Genomic DNA, 18,926 nt, shown 5'->3' with positions numbered 1-18,926 from the left:
AGCTTAAATGATATGTTTGTCTTGACATACAATGTAGAAAACAATCAAGGAATGCACATGACATTAACTCTAGCCTCCACATGCATGTGTTTATATGTGCATGTGCACTGGCACACACATACAAAACCACACACACACGTCCAGACAAATCACACACAGACAGACAGACCAAGCACATACATCTCACACACATATCCATATACACAGGCACACACACACATAGATACACAGACAAGTCACACATGCACTATACGCATACACCACAGATACACCGCACACATACATCCCCACATCCATGAGCAGGGGATCAGTAGCTCTCTTAATAAGTCTTAAGTGGCGTATTAACCTTAAACATATTGGGAATACAAATGTTGGGAAAATGTATTTTATTGGGAATATATATATAGGGAATAAACATATAGGAATATATACATACATATGCAAAATATAAATATGTTGGAAAATATATCCTTTTGTACAAGTACAAGGTCACTGACTGCCACGTGCTACAGAATACAGGGGACAAGTTCAAAGCAGTCTCCATGGGAACATGGGGTTCTCTAGCTTCTCCTCACCCCTTGGTGTTCCCTGGGCCCCGAGGGATGGAGCTGGGATTTCAGTCTAAGAAGATGGCTGCCTCCCCTGCGCTGCCTTACAGTGCCCATGTGAAACCTATCTCACGTTTGGATGGGACCAAAGTTTCTCCTTTCTTCCTTCTCCACGGCAACAGGAGAAGAAAACCATGCCAGACCCAACAGTTCACCCGATGGGTCAGCCATTACACCGGAGACACAGAGTGACAACTGGGTTGCTGAGGAGCCCATAAGCAGCAGGTCACCTAGCCGCAGAGCAGGATGGGTCTTCTCGATTGCTGTCCTGATAGGCTTTACTTTGCTCTGGATTCTTCTCATGGAGAGGGGGTAGCTGCTGGGAAGAACGGCTCTAGGGTGGGGCTAAGGCATGGTTTCCACACTTAGTACCCTTCCGTTGGATTTTCATTTTAACATGTACATATCTTGATTCTTAGACGATGAAGATGGTGTAATGCATTTTTGGTACGGGAAGAAAGGTTTCAACATTTTATTAGTTGAAGGAAAATACAGAGAACGGTCTGGGTATGAAGTCACCAGACTGCGGGGCTCGACATTCTTCCAGTAGTACGCACCGCTCTGCCACGTTAGAACACACGCTGGGAGCGGGGCTGGCAGCACAGATGGTGCTTTCATGTTATTTTAGTAACAGTAATACCTATGATTAAAGGGAGCGTGGAATGTGAGAAGTACCCAGAACAAAGGAAGCCCCGCTGCACGTCTGCATCTGCAGCCAGGTCCTATTAACGTTTTATTGGATCATCTAGTAATACTGTGATTTGGGGGGCGGGCTGCTGGGCTCGGTACTAGAGACTGAACCGGACTCACACATGCCTGGCAAGCACTCTACCACGGAATTACCTCCCAGCCCTTTTTTCTACTTTCTAGTCTGAGGCAGATGCTCACCATCCTCCTGTTTCGTTGTGACCACAAGCCTGCTGGAGCAGGCTGGGCAATAGAGCATGTAACCTTCTGGGTCACCTCTCCTCACTCGGTCACACATCAGGAACGTGTTTCAAACACGTCACCACAGTCTGAATCGTGCTGGTCTCATTAATCCAGTGGTTGAATCCCTATAGTGGACTTTACCTGTCCTCATCGGAAGCAACCTGTTTTTCCTTTCTCCCCGTTACTGTAGCGGGTTTTGAGTGGGGGTGGCTGGTGTCTGTCTAACGCATTTGGTACACTTCAGCAAAGCTGAGATAAGAGTTACCCACTAGCTTTGGGGGAGAGGGGTACTGTCAGATGGCCCAGTGGGTTTAAGTACTTGCAGACAAGCCTGACAGCTGAAGTTCTAATCCCAGGACCTGTGTACTGGAAGGAGGAAACTGACTCCCAGAGGTTGTCTTTTGATTTTCACATGCCTGCTCTGGTGGATGCACACCCTGCCCCCCCCCCCAAACAAGAGCAGCCAAACAAAAATACTAGGGGCTGGAGAAAAAATGCACGAACTAATGTGCTTGTCTCGCACTCAGATAAAAAGGCCAGGCGCAGTGGGGCATGCAAAACTCTCAGCTCTGGGGAGTTGGAGACAGGTAGACACAAGAGGGTCCCTGGTCCTCACGGGCCAGCCACACTAGCCTAACTGGTGGGCTCCAGGCCAAGGAGAGACCCTGCCTCAAATGAGGTGGACACATTCCTGGAACTAACACCGAGTTGCCCTCTGAACTTGTACACATGTGCACCCCTGTGCACCCTCATTCTCGTGCACCTGCTCACACATAAGCAAAAGTAGAGTTTTGGAATAGAATAGCAGCTGTCATGTAGAAGCAGTGACTGTAAGTTGGCTGTGTTTTTCAAGAAAACACTGGTGTGAATGTACTCAGATTTCTGGGCAGACTCGCAGTGGGTTTTGTGGTTTGTTTGTTTGTTTGGATGGATGGATGGATGGATGGATGGATGGATGGAATCTTAGATGCACCATAGCTGAATCACAAACAGACTCATAGGCTTGCTCTAGGCATGCTGTCCCTAGGCAATGTCAGCTCTGAGCCACGGCCTGTGGTGCAGCGCCCAAGGTGGGCCTGCTCCCTTTTCCTACCTGCTTTGGGTAATTTATTTTAATTGGCCATTACAGAGAAAGCACAAGCTCACCTTAACTTAGTTCTTTAGTTACCAGTGAGGTCAAATGGCTTGTGTGTGATACAAATATTGCGTCTTTAGTGCCTCTTTTGAGAATTCTTATTTTTCTTTTTTCCCCCTCAGTTGTATTTGTACTCTTTAAACATTTCTAATATTTTCACATCACCAAAAAGTCAGTGTTTTTATAGTTATGTTGAAATTTTTAACCATTAGCTGGAGTGTTTTGGGTGTTTGGGTTGGTGAACTTCATTTTCCTAACTAGTGTATTCTGCAAGGGTCTCTACTACCATGTAGCATGCAGTAGATATGACAAGGTGGGCCCTAAGGGTTTTCAATCCAACTCTAAACACCATGTCACACAGTGGGGTTTAGTCAGTCATCAGAACTGATGTCATAAAAAATAAAATAAATTCCTTTGAGTCTACACTTAACTGAATCAATAGGACAATATTTTTTTTCACTTGGAAACTACTTTTTCAGGTTCTTCAACTCATGAAGGTCAACAAAGAAGTTCCAGGTCCCAGACTTGCAAGTGAGGAAAAAAAACGTTGCTTCTCAAACATAATGTACCATTTAAAAGATTCCAGCACTGATGGCCTCAGGGGCGTAAGGGTGCTTGCTGTCAAGCCTGAAGACACTCCAATCCATGGGTTCACGTGGCATAAGGAGAGGAAGGTCTCCTACAAGTTGTCCTCTGACCTCCACACAAATACATCATCCATATGAATAAATGTAATACAATTTATGAAAAATGTCAACACTGATTGTAGCATTAAAAGATATCTAATTTCTCAGTGACAGGATTAAATTTTATGGGAGGTGACCTGATTGCGGCGAATGATCAGGTCCATCAGTTACGGAGCACAGTATTTTCTTGTGACTGCGGAACTCCGCAGGCAGTCAGGGAACCCTCTTGCTAGTTAAAGGGATGAAATACGCAAGTACGCTTTAGGAACAGCATGTGCACACTTAGGTATCTGATGCATGCATTATTTCTCAAACATTAAGAACCCAGCGCAATATAAGTGCAATAAGTCTGCAAAAGAAGAAATTCATGTGGAAGACAATGACCTCTAAATATCTGAGCCTCACCATCTTAAGATTGTGCTAGCAATTGCTAGTCAGGGCCACCACACCTGGTTAGTTACTGTGTTTTAGAGGGCAGAGTACACACTAAATTGTCAGGGAGAATCAGCATCCTTAGATAAGTTAGTGTCCTGCCTCCTTGCTCCAGTGGGTCATCCGAGCCCTCACAACACACACACACACACACACACACACACACACACGCACGCACGCACGCACGCATGCACGCATGCATGCAAGCATGCACATATGCATGCACGCACGCACACACACATGCAAGCAAGCACACATGCACACACACACACATGCATACACTCACGCACACACACACAGTTTGAAGTAACCCACTTAGAGATTCTGGCTCACTTAGCCATTGTCCTATGAGGCCCAAAACTGCAGCATGGCCACTGTCTAACTCCAGGATGTCATCGCTATGATGTCCTGCTCAAGGTATCCTAGAATGTGGCCAAGGTCAACTGGGCGGATAGTTTCACCCCTGTAAAATCTCATGCTTTGAACTGTCTTATAACCACAAATAAATTAGCTTCAATTAAGGTTAATGTCAAAGTCACATTTGTGCTTAGAATGCTCCAAATTGGCTTCAAGGTTTCATCTGTGGAAAAGTTCCAAATTGTTAATTCCCTGCTTTCTGGTACAACCCTGTCTTAACCCTGCGGTGTATTCTTGGAAAGTCTCCCCACCCCTACCACAGGGCATGGGACCCTTCCTTTAAATTCTAAAATTATCACGCAAAGACATTTAACTTTGTCCTTTTGCTCTTAGAATGGGGAGGGAACTCTAAACCTCATGATTTCAGATAACTGAAAATTTTTACAACCCAACAAAGGAAACTTTTGAGAAGCATCTAATTTGCCAAGCCCAGAGCTCTCCACAGCACAACCATCTAAAATGAAGCCTTCAAACCTGACAAAGAGTCAAGCAGCAGAGAAGCCACCGGTGTCAGGTGCATTGCTTGAGGTGGGTGGACTGTCACAGGCTTCCTTCTACAGGGAAGAGAAGCCTCGTTACAGCTCAGGCTCACCACAGCCACGCGGGCATGCTCAGAGGCCTGTTAGTGCCATGTGTACAACATGGGCCTGTATCTTTGTGGCAATAACAACCCCCAAGACAATCACTTTTCAAGGAGAAGAGTTGGGGGGAATTGCTTCTGTTGTTTGCTTAGTTTTCAGAGACAGGATCTTATGTAGCCCACAATGGTTTTGAACTCACTATGGGGTGAGGATGGCCTTGAACTCCTGATCCTTCTTCCTCCACCGGCTGAGAGCCGGGATCACAGATGTGGGTCACCACATCTAACCAAGGAAAGGCTGTTTTGCTCCACGTTTCTATAGGTTCTGAGCCTTGATCAGGAGGCCCCTGTGCTATGGACCTGAGGTGATGCAGCAGGTCATGAAGGGAGAACATGGGAGGTAGTGTGTGTGTGTGGTGTGTGTGTGTGTGTGTGAGTGTATGTGTATGTGTGTGATGTGAGTGTGTGTGGTGTGTGTGTGCATGTGTGTGTGTGTGGAGTGTGTGTGGTGTGTGTATGTGTGTGTTGGGTGTGGCTAACTCACCGTGTTGGGAAGCAAATGAGAGAAAGAGAAAAAGGTGTGTGAAGAGCAACTATCCTGGGACACACTCCCAATGATGTAACTTCCATCCTCTAGGCTCCACCCCTCAAAGATTTCTTTACCTCCCGGTAGACCTAAGAACCAAGCCATTGACCCCGAGGCATTAGAGAGATATTTAAGATCCAGCTATGGCACCGGAGATGGGTTCGGCTATTTGAGTCTGTGTTGGCTACTTGCTCAGCCACATGGGCAGAAGGAATGAATGTTATGAGGGCCGAGTCTAGAACAGCGGTGGCTGCTTGAGATGGTGAGGGCCTTCTCTTTGTTGCTGGTCACTGCTCAGGAGGTAGAGGACAGTCATTTTATGTGTGTGTGTGGGTGTGTGTGTTTTAGAGTCATGGTCAGTTTTAATGCCAGTTTGACACAATCTACGATTATCTGGGAAGAGAATCTCAGTTGAGGAGTTGCCTAGATCAGACTGGCCTGTGGGTGCATGTGTAAGCATGTGTGTACGTGTATGCATGTGTGTGTTGTGTAGGTTTGTCTTGATTGTTAATTGGTATAGGACAGTGAAGCCCCTGGGCAGCACTATTCCTTAGGCAGGTAGCTGTTTAAGAACGCTAGCTAACTTCTTATTGTTGCCTAGGAAGAACCTGGGTTCAATTCCCAGCACCCACGTGGAGGCCTGTCACCTCCTTGGGCACCAGGTATAAATGTGGTACACAAATATACATGCAGGCAAAACATTCATACACATAAAATGGTAAAAATAAATCCAAAATAAAATCCAAAAAAGCTAGCTGGGTTTAAGCCAGCCTGTGAGCCAGCCAGCAAGGAGCATCCTCAGTGTTCCTGCCACACTTCATTGGCTCTGAAGAGTGACTTCCTTGGTCAGAGGTAAGGCACTGTGTAGCAACAAGCAGGCAGGCATGACTTCCCTCGATAATGGACTGTGACCTAGAATTACAGGTCATCGACTTTCTCCCCCACTGTTGATTTTGGTCAGAGTATCTGTCACAACAACAGAAATGCGCTGAGAACAACCAGCCACAAGGGAATCGGCTCCTTCTGTATCTACGGGCAGAGACGAGAGCAGAACAGACTGTACACACGAGCCATGACTTTGACCTAATGCGTTGCCAGGCAGCGGGCAGGGCGATTCATAATTAAAGACTTCACAGTAGCTGGACCAGGAAGAGTTGTGGCAAAATTTTGGGATCTATCTCATGGCCAAGGAGGTGGCGTGCCAACTTAAGAACAGTGGTTTGCTTGCATCTGTGCCAGGCTCATGCTGTGAACGTGACAGAGAGCTGTCGAGAGCACTGGTATCACAGTAAGTCAAGGCGATGGCGCCGGCTCACATAGACTCTCCCTGTGTTTCATTAATAGAGCCTCATTTCATCTTCGTTTGCTAACCATACACCTCATGTGAGACTTTATGGATTTTACCAATGTAGTAAAACTGTGTTAGGCAATACGGGTGACTCATCGTCTTTTGGGAGGGAGCCACGCAGGCAGCTCGCTCTGAAAACCATGCTGACTTATCTTTCACCCGAACACGGCTCTTCCCTCCTTGGTTCGACACTGGAATTCTTCTGCTTGTTGCACATGATACAGTGCTGAGTCCTTTGGAGAGCAGTTCCCGGATGAGGAGCAGGGTTCTTCAGCAGGGGCATGTCTCTGGTCAGCTCCATCTGTTAAGAAGTATGGACAGGGTGGTCTCTTCAACCCAGAGTATCTGGTGGACTCAAGAGGGCCAGGGCAGAGCGGTGGAGATGGCTCAGTCAGTAAAGTGCTTGCCTTGCAAGCCTGGGGACCTAAATTTAGTCCCGAAAACCTGTTTTGTGTTTTTAAGTGCTTGTAATCCCAGTACCAGTGAAGCAGAGCTGGATACATCCCTGGCCAGCCTAGCCTGCTTGATGGGCATCAAGGTTAAAATAAAAAGATGGGAGGTACCTAAGGAATGACACCCAAAGTTTTTGTTTTCCTGGCCTCAGCACACACACACGCACACACATGCACGCACAGTTGACTATAAGTACACCCCCATAAACATACACATCCATATACTCAAGAGGAACAAGTTGGATAAAAATAAAATCCATGAATCTAGGGGCCGAAGAGATAGTTCAGCACCTGGCTGCCGCTCCACAAGATCCAGATTCAACTCTCAGCACCCACATGGCAGGTCACAATCATCGAACCATGTAACTCTAGTCCCGGGGAGTATGACACCCTCTTCTGCCCTCCATGGACATTATATATGTGTGGTACACACACATACATGCAGGCAAAACACCCATACACACACAATAAAATAAATAAAATTTCAAGAGGTAATTGCTACCGATCCATTGAGTCTTAACATTCCATCCTGAACCAAGGAGGGTCTTTGAGGGCCCATTCTCCTTTGAGAAGCTATTGGCAGTTAACAGATGCTGGGGGAAGGGGAGGCATTTTCTTAGGGGCGCAGCCACTGGCAAATTGCTCTGCTCCAGTCAGTGACCCCTCTCCCCTCTGCATACCCACAACTCCAGTTAAACTCAGTAGGTCCCAAGAAAACAAAAACACAAAGGCATTAAAATAAGAGAGGGACTTGTTGGGAAGAAGGAATTGGGGGGCCATGGGGTAGGGAACGACGTGCGTTATATACATGTACCAAATCATCTAAGAATAATAAACATCAAAAAAGAAAAAAGGATGGTACCAGGATCCAAGAGTGATCTTCGGTGTTTGGTCTGGTTGCTAAAAGGCAAAGAGAAGTCTCCTACCCCATTGGCTCTCCATCTTAGCCACAGCCTTTCTGGGGACTTCCTCTCTCTCTAGTTTGCATCTTCCCATGCTGACTGTAGTAGGCAGGAAGTGAGCCATCCAGATCCTCCTCCAAGGATGAACCGATACCCAACTTACTTAGAAACTGCCTGCCACGTCTCAGAGGCTACCTGGCCTGAGGGCCACGGCCCTCCTGGGGAACTGGCACCTGGTGATCACGGGGCCAGCTGGGGGACACCGATGGGGCTTCCCACTAAGCTGGTGATCCCTGGGTCTACCCTCCAGGCCTGCCACTGCTCCCTCACAGGTGCCGGCCTCTAATCGAATGCCCCTCACCCCAGGCGGCATCTGCTCCTGGATGCCAACTTCAATGCTCCCTTGATCCTGAGACCCAGGGTGCTTTCCAGCTATCCATGCGTGAGAATGCGCCTGACAGGCTGCACAGCTCCGCTGCTCCCCAGCGTCGAGACCCCACTCTGCTGCCTCCGCTGTCACACTCACCAGACGACTCCAAACAGATCCCTTTGACACAGCAGAACAAGATGCAATTCTCAAACATCAACCTCTTGAGCATCGCTTTCACCCTGAAAGTTTCTGAGCCACCACCTCCCTTGCTCACCGTTCAGTGTGCTCACATCGGTGCTGAGTAGCCAATTCCTGCCACGACAAACATTCCCTTATGATGTGGGATTCCTCCCTGGATGCTGTGAATACTGCTGGCTAATCAAGTAACTGCCTTGGCCTGTTGATAGGGTAGAGCAGAGCTAGGTGGGGCGGGGGTGGGGTGGGGCAAACCGAATGCTGGGAGAAAGGAGTCAAAGAGAAGCCGTGTAGCCCCTCCGAGACAGATGCCTGAACTTTACCAAGTAAGCCACTGCCTTGTGGCGATACACAGATTAATAGAAATGGCTTAAATTAATATGTAAGAGTTAGTGGATAAGAAGTTAGAGCTAATAGAGCCAGCAGTGTTTGAAATAATATAGTTTCTGTGTGCTTATTTTGGGGCTGAGCAGCCGAGAACCAACAACTGGCCTCCTTACAATACCATTGAGGTTCTAGATGAAAGTAAATCAAGCCTCAGGAAGGTCCTGAAGCTACAAGACTCACAACGACCCCTCCTGGGGGTCTATAAGCAGTAACAGTTACAATGGGAGATGAGACTATTAGCTAAGCTGCCTGAAAACTCCAGGATGTAGCTGTCCTGAGTTGTCTTCCATGCTAGGATGACCTTTCCAGTGACGTAGCTGCCTTCAAGGCACCATGTTTCTCTAAATAACCCCCATAAACTCTGATTTAGTTGTTATGCCTAAGTTTCTGGTTCCCGAATGAATTCACAGTCGGATTTCCGATGCAAATTACATGAGGGTTTTTTAAAAATAATATCCATAATATTATTTTAATAATATTCTAAACTTGAGTTTAGACTCCACCTCCACCACATCAACGCAGTAACTGAGGGAAGTGCAGCCCTGAGCCCGGGGAAGGGGAGAACTTTTAAAGGGAAATGCCATAGTTAAGGGGGTTCAAGTTTTATCGTCTTGGGATTGGGTGAGGACTACATAGGATAAGGTAGTTTCTGAAACCATTGGTCAGTTTTTGGGCACAAAAAGCTAACAAAGAGTCATAAATTACCGACAAGGTAACTTCAAGGACAGGATGTCTCCCAAGAACATCTGGACCTCATTAAATTTTATGGTCCTGCTCCCTATCTTAATTGGCCATTTTTAGGGTATCTGTTCAAGTTTCTGTTACAGCAGCACATTTCTGGAGCTGAGATCATCCACCCCCAGCTCATTATATGGCTTAGGTGAAGCCCCTTCTTTAAAATGGAGTTTACAAAGTCAGGTCCTCACCTTAGTAAGCTAGACTTGGGTGCATTCACTTTTTGGTCTACTGTGGGTGCCCTGTCATTTGTTTTAATATGTGCATCAATTCATCTAACCCTTTTGTGGGTATTATTTCTCTGGTTCTACAGAAGAAATGGAAACAGAGGAAGGTACCCCATTTGCGAGGTGGGGGGACTGGATTTAGACTTGTGCTTTGCAGCCAGAAAGGAGTTGCTCCCCAAGTTATTTAGGACTAGAATCCCTGGAAGGTCTTCTACAGACCACAGTCCCTACTCAAGGAGTTTCAGATGCAGAAAAGTCAGAGATAGGATTTGAACCCCTGTACCTCCAAAGGCTTCCGTCTGGTACTGAGGCAGCTGCTCCAGGGACGCCTCTTCCTTGGCTATCACTGGGATAAACCACTCAATTCCTAAGTAGAGTTACAGCTGCCACCATGTGAGACACAGCCTGTTTCCCACACATAGAATCTTAAGTTTTCAAACACTGTCTGTAAACAGAGACTGCTCCTTTGTTTCCGGGCCGCCCTGACCCAAATAATCACATAAAACTCTGGCCTTCATAAGTGTGCTATAGGAATGCATGCACCTGTACTCACACAGTGACGGCAAAAATAAAAACTAACAGGAAATCTGCCTGCAGTAAAGTCTGCTAGGAAAGGCTCCACACAGCCTCCCACGGCACTCAGAAGTTGCTAACCAGATATAGAGACGGCACCCACAATTAAAACAGCAGTGACGGTGCCTGTCATCACTTCCAGTATTGAAAAGCATAAAGTAATCTGTTGGAAATGTTTTAGGGTGAATCTTCTATCTGCTCATTAATTCATCGATAATATTTACCTATTTAATATTTAACAGGACCACAGTTTGCACTGGCAGAAACAGACACCATCCTAATTGCTGTAATGTCAATCACTGATGGTTTTACCATCCATCCATTCCCGGGGAACTGCAGTCTTTCCTGCCCGTTTAGCAGTTGGTTTTTGCATCATCTCTGTGAAGTAAGATGATCCAGTGAGCCACTGTGGCCAGGATGGACCCTGGAGCACAAGGACCCGAAGGTCGGCTCTGCCCCAAGCAGAACTCACACCCTGGGCCTCTTCCAAATTGTTCTGTGAAACAGCTTTGTCTCTCAGGGACTGTGTGTTCTAGGCTAATATGGCAAAATACTTACCTGTAATTTTACTTCGCACAGAGAGAAAATAACAATAAGGAAGTTAAAAGTGACTATCTGCTTTGGTTCTCTGAGGATTGCAGACAGGATGTCTGCTGCTCGGACCTGGAGTCTTGAGCAGGGGAGCTGGAATTCGTCTCTAAGGACGCTGGAATAGACGACACCTGGAAGACGATATTCCAGTCTGTGAGTGGTGAGGGGACCGTGTGCACTGTGGGGCTGTAATGCTATCATTCATTTTCCTTAGTGTGCTGAGACTCTGGACTGATGGACAGACCTGTGCTTGGCTTCTTACCAGGACCACCCTTCGGCTGGGCTTGTCCTTGCCCACTCGAGCACTACCGGAGCCAAGGTGGCGCCTGACCTCATGCCAGGTGGATGATGACCTCATGCCAGTTGGAAGGTGTCAATCTACAATTGCATTGACCGTGCTATGGCACTGGTCAGATATCAGAAATGCAGTCTGATCAACAGAAGACAGCACCAAAAACAAATGAAGACAAACAAAACAGGAAACCTAAAAAGAGTAATTTAATCCTATGAGGTTTGTCATAGGTGTTCACAACGCCCAAATTTATGCAAATACAATTCACTTTACACATGCAAACTTTACCTTTTCAACATATTGAATATTCATCTCGCTGCTCAGAGAGCCAGCTTCTGCACTGACTGTCACTTAAATATGAAAAGCCAGTGAAGCCACTATTTGGTGCAGTCTATAAGTTACCTGTTGTGGAGGAGGCTGCCCCAGTTCTAAGTGTGTAGCAGGTTTATGTCGAGCAATTAAGCAGTTTGTAACACGCTGCTTACAAACCCCATTTAAATGCTTGGCCTCCTGAAAGAGCCAGAGCTCATGCTAGCAGTGTGACCCATGGTTGGGAAGCCACCGTTTCAAAGCCACGCATCTTTTATTGCACCTCTTTTAAAGTAGCCCGCCCCTGCTCGCCATGGGCCCATCTAGAAAAAAAAATTGTGGCTACCAAAAGCCATGCTTAACTCTGTTCTTTTGTGTCTAGAATTCCTTTTAAAGCTTTCTTAAAAAAAAAAAAAAAAAAAAAGCTTTCTCAGAGCCTGGCGGTGGTGGCGCACGCCTTTAATCCCAGCACTCGGGAGGCAGAGGCAGGCAGATCTCTGTGAGTTCGAGGCCAGCTTGGTCTACAAGAGCTAGTTCCAGGACAGGAACCAAAAAGCTATGGAGAAACCCTGTCTCGAAAATAAAAAAAAAAAAAGCTTTCTCAGGTTTTATGTGGATGTAGTTACCCATGTTGACAGTGTCAACTTGTTGTGGAGGAGGCTGCTTGTTTTCTTCCTGGCTGCTTAGCCCCGAAATAATCACACAGAAACTGTGAAACTGTGTTAATTAAATCACCACTTGGCCCATTGGCTCTAGCTTCTTAATGGCTAATGCTTACTTATTAATTTAACCCATTTCTATTTATCTGTGTATTGCTACATGTCTGTGGCTTACCAGGTAAAGTTTCGGTGTCTGTCTCCGGTTGGGGTACATGGCTTCTCTCTGACTCCACTTCTCTCTCCTAGCATTCAGTTTAGTTTTCCCCTGCCTAGCTCTGTTCCCCTACAGCTCTGTTATAGGCCGAAAGCAGTTCCTTTATTTACCAGTGGTAATCATAGCATACAGAGGGGAATCCCACATCAGTTACCTAGGGATTGTAGAGAAGCACCAGTTTGGAGAGCCTAACCTTGTGGCTTTGATCCAATTAAGCATCCAGTGTGGTTTATTAGAGATAATAGAAGCAAGAAAGAGAGCAGACAGAACTAATGTCCCAGCATTTGCAAGGCTGAGGTTGGAGGACAGTGATGACTGTAGCCAGCCTGGAATACACAGTGAGTCTGCGTTGAAGAAATAAAGTACCAATGAAATAAAAGCCTGTGGAGGCCCCAAAATGTGAGCCTATTTTCACCTTGTCTGAAGGCCAGAGAGTTTCAGCTTGTTCAAAATCGTGGCTACACATCCTGACCTATGTTGTGGTTATTTGGTCTCTTGATGTTAGCTGACCCATACAGGTAGATCAATGGCTGGGAAAATCAAGCATACTTGCTCTGCTCCTTCTTTTGAGATGGGGGTTTGACCTTGGGAATGGCTGCCTTCAGGATACTTGGTCTAGGGTGGGTTCACTGCCTAAACAACAGAATGCTAATGACTTGACGTCTCAAGGTATTGAAGCAAGTAACTGTGCTGGTTGTCTTTGGTATCATGTTAAAGTAATCCTTTGTCTTCTTCCCCCTGTGGTATGAAATTGTGTGGAAAATTAAATGCGGGGATTTCAGTATTCGTTGGAACTCCCTCCCAATACTATCTTATGTTTCTGTTTTATTATTTTCACTCATGTCTTTGTTTGCTTTATATTTTTCTAATACTCATGCCCCTATCCTGGTAAGTGTTGAAGCATGGTCCCAGAGAAAGCCTAAAAATGGAAATGACAGTTTTCACGTCATCTGTAATTCATCTTGCTTAGAACAAACTTGAATTCCTGATTTGTGCGCCATAAAGTTTGAGAAGTCAGTAAGATCACAGCTGAAATAAAAAAAAAACTGTACAGAACCTAAATTGCAATTCAGATTTATAGTAAACATTTTCATAAGAACATACACACTATTGGGGAAAAGGTGTCTAAAAGTAGGTCATACAAATTTTTCTAGGGAAGATCAGGAAATAAAAAAAACAGAGCAAAATATCTATGCAAAAATATTCATGAGCAATATGACTTCAAGGTGAGGACGGGAAGATCTAGGATGGTGTGAGGAAAGGAAATACGTGAGCTTCATCTCACAGAAGAGGCGTTTGCAAGCTCTTACACATGCTTTGGCTTTTGAGAGGAAGAAGATTTATTCACAAACAAATCAAAAATTAACTACTGTTTACCTAAAAACATTTTAAGAGATTGCTAAAAAAAATTAAGCTAAGAGTGTCTTTAAAAGATACAGGAAAAAGCCGGGCGATGGTGGCACATACCTTTAATTACAGCATGTAGGAGACAGAGGCAGGTAGATCTTCATGAGTTCGAGGCCAGCCTGGCCTACAAGAGTTAGTTCCAGGACAGCTAGGACTGTTACATAGAGAAACCCTGTCTCAAAAACAAACAAACAAAATACAGGAAAGAGAAGAGGCAGATGGAGGAGCATGGTGGAGGGTGACCCATCAGCATGAGGAGCATGGTGGAGGGTGTCCCATCAGTGTAGGGAGGATGGTGAGGAGAGTGTCCCATCAGTGTGGGGAGCATGGTGAAGGGTGTCCCATCAGTGTGAGGAGCTTGGTGGAGAGGGTGACATCATCATAGAAGATCATGGTGAGTTGGGGATCCACCATCATGGAGGAACACAGTGATTGGAAAGATCCACCAGCATGAAGGAAGGAGCATGGTGTGGGGAGGACAGCCATTATTTCTGTGTGTCTTTTGTATGCACGTTATTCTTCTATCCTCCATTGAAGCCAATCCTTACACTATTCTTATACACTAATTACCTTTAACTTCCAAATACCTTCCCACTGGCCCCTCCCCCTGTACTCCAATGTATGGATTCTAGAAGGACAAAATTCAGCCCCTGCAGCTAATTCATCTCCACAGCAGTGGCAGCATTTCAAACTCCCACCAGAACGCCAACTTCTCTACATCTTGTCAGTTGTTATTGGTGTTTTGAGTCACCATCTAATGGGTGGGAGATGTGACTATGCCCCTCCCTGTGAAGCCTGGGAAATGTGGCTAGGGTCACCCGTGTGCATGTTGCTTTTCTCAGTACTGTCAGTATGCCAGCTGGTGCAAATGGGAGGTGGGAAACAAAAACCCCGACCTTGGATTCAAGAAGAGGGAAAAACCTGAGTGACAGACCAGAGCAGGCTGGTTTTCACTCTTATCGGGATGGATGGCAGCCCCTCCCCAGGTCATCTGCTAAGCTGGGTGGACTGGACTGTGCCCCTTCTGCTAAGAATCATTTGAAAGGTGTAGAGCTTCCCAATGCCTGGGGCTCACTTGCAGCCTCCCCTCCAGCTGTCTTACAGGCACTGTGCACCATTGCAGTTGTTATCCTGTAGAGAATCTTGCTTGTGGAGAAACAGACCCAAGGATGGGGAATTTACCTGTTTACTTTGATCCTACTACCTGGGTCCTGGATCCAGACAAAATAACTGCAAAACTGAAAGTCAACAGAACACAGTAGGGTCCCTTTGAAAAGGCCCATGCATTCTTGAAAGGACGTGGTTTTCTGTGAAACCTGGTTCTGCACAACAACATCTCAAACTGAAGGGTATCACAGATTCCTTCTAGATGTTTTAAGTTTGTAGCTCGGGATATTTTCTGCACTACCGTGCTTCACCCAGCAGGTCCCACAGAGGACGGCATGCTTCCTTCATTAGTCCAGTAAATGCAGATGAGCATCATGTAGGGAAACGAGTCAGTAGGTCAGCTGCTGTATATAGGCAAAATACCAGCGGACAAACAAGCTGAGCATGGCAGAGCCTATAGTTCCAGCACTCAGGAGTCTGACGCAGGAGGATTGCTGTGAGTTTGAAGTGAGTCTATGCTATTCAGAAAGACACTCTGTGTGTGTGTGTGTGTGTGTGTGTGTGTGTGTGTGTGTGTGTGGTGTGTACACATGCTTAAGAGACAGCTTAGCTGGTAAAAGTACTTGCCTTGCAAACATGAGGACCCTAGTATAATTTCTAGAACCCATGTGAAAAATGCCAGGCATGATGCCATGTGTTTGTAATCCCAGGGCTGGGGAGGCAGAGGCAGTAAGATCCCTGGAGGCTCAGCAGCCTGCCAGTCTAGAGTCACTGGTGAGATCCTGGCCAGTGAGAGAGCCTGTCCCAAAGAAGGTGGCAATGCTCCTGAGGATGACACTGAGGTTGTCCTCTGCGCTCCACACACGCTTGTGCACCTGTATGTATGTACATACATGCGTATGTATGTACAGGTGCACAAGCATGTAATGAAGAGAGGGAGGGAGGGGAGGAGGGGAGGAGCGCTGAAAGGAAGGGAAGAATGTTAAACTAAGGGGCTCACAGGCAAGCTAGCAAGCATAAGAGGCAGAAAAACCCAAGACAAGCAGGAGTCAGTGGGAGAGAGGGTGCAGCATCTCCTGCTGTTCGGGACTCCTTGATTAGCTACACGCACACCCGTCCTGAAAGTGGACCACAAGGACTTAGTTCTTACATTCAGAGGGACACTTGGTACGCTAGTCCTCACCTTCTATTCTGTTTTAAGATGGGATAGTCACTGCTTCTTATTCCTAGCTTAACTTGCAAAGCAGTTAGGTACAAGGAGGAAAGAAAGGTCACTTTTAGGCAGAGCTTCCAGGAGATACTTGAGCAGATAGGGGTTGTGAGATGGGGGGGGGGGCATACTTGGTGGAGGGTCCTAAACCACCAGCAGCAGTGCTGCAGGAAGGGGAAGGGAACAGGGGCCAGCCAAGGGTAGACACAGAGGCGCAGAAGGCTGGCCAGGTCTGAGGTCCTATCACTAAGGAGATGGATCCTTGCTATTGTAATTTAAAGCCATTGCGTACTCAGCATTTACATTTGCTGTGGGTAAAGCTTGGGATGGCTGAGCCAAATCTCTTTTTGAAGTTCCAGCTGGAGAAGTCTCAATACACACATGCAGACTTTTAAAGGCAAAATAAACTTTTAAATGCAAATTGCAGCTATCAACTTAAAATAGTTGGTGGGAAGTTTGGGTGAATCAAAGGGCTGCCTGTGCACCAGAGAGGAGAGCTGGGGAGGGGCTCCTGTTGCTATATTTACACAGACCCGCCCCTCTTCCTCAAGTGGCTGGCACTAAGAAATGAGCAAGGCAAGAATTCCAGATATGCTTGGCCTTTCAGATCTATAAATGGATGTTGGCTATTTATATGTGGCCTACTTACAAACACCCTTTATGGAGTGCCTACCTGGGGCAGTCGGCACAATCGGATAGGCCAGATCTTCACAGCTCCTGCCGGGAAAGGAAATGTCCTAATGCTGAGAGGATGGCCCAGTGGGTAGAGCACCTGCTACACAAAGCCTGATGCCCTCGGTTCGACTTCTCAGAACACGCAGAGGTCAGATCTGGGCTGCCTGGACCCTGCCCTACAACAAAAGATAGATCATTCCTCTTAAAATCAAAAACTGAAAGGATATCATCACATTTGCATTCTCTCTGCCATTTTTGTCTTCATCCTAAAGCAATTATAAAGCAAGTCCCAAGCAGAGTGTAGTGGTGGTGATGACTGTAATCCCATTTGGGAGGTGGAGACAGGAGGATGAAAATTTAAGGCCATTGCTTGGGGCCTGGCCTGGGCTTCCTGAGACCCTGTCTCAAGAAAAAATTCAGGCTGTCATTTTCTCCCAACCAACTTCTTCCTTTTTTGTCTTTTATGTCTGAGAATGTCTTCTTAGATAACCTTCACGGCACTTACACGCTTAACCTTAATAATTCTTTCACATCGTCATCCGATACTAGTTTCTTACCAAACTCTCTCATTGCTGCAAACGTCTTTTTGCTTATCTGGGTTGTTCAAGCCAAAGGACAAGGAAGGTGTCAGGCTACACTTCACAGCTGTATCTCTTATTAACACCAAGCCTGGGGCATTCTCCTGTACACCTGCCCTTCGCTATGCTTTTGAATTTCTGTTTGACAGGGATCAAGCTAGGTGTGATGGCAGATGCTGAGATCCTAGTCCTGGAGGCTGAGATGGGTGGATCACAAGTCGAACCTGGGAGGCGAAGGAGACCCTGCTGTCTCAAAGACAAACATCAGGTTGATTTTCTTGTAGGATAAACCATGCCCTGCATTTGTCTTTTTGCTTCCTCTGAGGGGTTTTTAAATGGTCTCTTTGTGTCCCAAGCCATCTTTTTGAGACGGGTGTTGTTCGTTTCCTACATGTATCCACCTTCCTAAAGATGGGAAGAACACTACTGCAGCCTAAGCACCTGTTGCCATGTGAACACAATTATTCCATTATCCTCTCCAGGTCGGCTTCCTTAGTGTTCTCCTGAATCAACCAGCAATTGACGGGGCTGTCAAAGAATCTGGTAAGGACCTGCATCTCCTGGACACCGGTGCTTCACAGTTGATGGTCACCTGCATCCTCCTTTCCACGTCACCTTGAGAATGCAATGGAGGGAGCAAGGACTGTGTGATTGCATGGATAGTTTTCTACTCTATCCAGGATACCATTCTGCTCCTCAAAAACTTCTCCCAGCAATACGGTCACTGACAATGAGCCAGTGGCCTGAGGGTGATAAGCACAGGGTGTAGCAGGCTTTTTTCGTTTTGGGTCACCAACCAGCTCCCATATCATGACATGGAGACTTATTATTGGTTACGAATGGTTGGCCTAGCTTAAGCTAATTTCTGGCTAGCTCTTTTAACCTAAATTAACTTCTCTTTATCTACCTTTTGCTTTCTGGATTTTTACTTTTCTTTCCTTCTGTATATCTTACTTTCTCTGTTTCTTGTGTCTGTCTGTCTGATGGTTCCCTGGCTTCTTGCCCTGGACATGTCCCTATCTTTCTCCCTCTTTCTATTCTCCTTCTTCCTTCTTGTTTTTTCCTCTCCTATTTATTCTCTCTGCCTGACAGCCCTGCCTATCCTTCTCCTATTAACTGTCCAGCTTTTTATTAGACAAATCAGGTGCCTTAGACAGGCAAGGTGAAACAAATGGGACACATCTTACGTAATCAAACACACGTCCTTCCATCATTAAGCAAATGCAGCATAAACAAATGTTACAATCTTTATATAGTTAAAATAACATTCCACAACACAAGGAATGTCTGCCTCAGAATCACCCACAACACGAGTGACCCA

The 18,926-nt window shown here is 46.2% G+C and overlaps 1 long non-coding RNA gene across 3 annotated transcripts in view; it reads right to left on the bottom strand.

The window, feature by feature from the left end:
• Positions 1-371: 371 nt before the first annotated feature.
• Positions 372-18,926, bottom strand: part of LOC126504601 (uncharacterized) — a 47,083-nt gene continuing 28,528 nt past the window's right edge. For all 3 annotated transcript variants that reach the window (XR_007592664.1, XR_007592665.1, XR_007592663.1), the window contains 2 exons: positions 17,026-17,203; positions 372-13,657 (listed from right to left, as the gene is read on the bottom strand). This is a non-coding gene — a long non-coding RNA (uncharacterized lncRNA). The remainder of the gene's footprint in view (positions 13,658-17,025; positions 17,204-18,926) is intronic.

The sequence above is a fragment of the Alexandromys fortis genome, unplaced genomic scaffold, assembly GCF_014885135.2.
Source record: "Alexandromys fortis isolate MF-2015 unplaced genomic scaffold, M_Fortis_MF-2015_v1.1 scaffold_12, whole genome shotgun sequence".
In the NCBI taxonomy this organism is placed as follows: Eukaryota; Metazoa; Chordata; class Mammalia; order Rodentia; family Cricetidae; genus Alexandromys; species Alexandromys fortis.
This window is presented reverse-complemented; position numbering and strand designations above follow the sequence as displayed.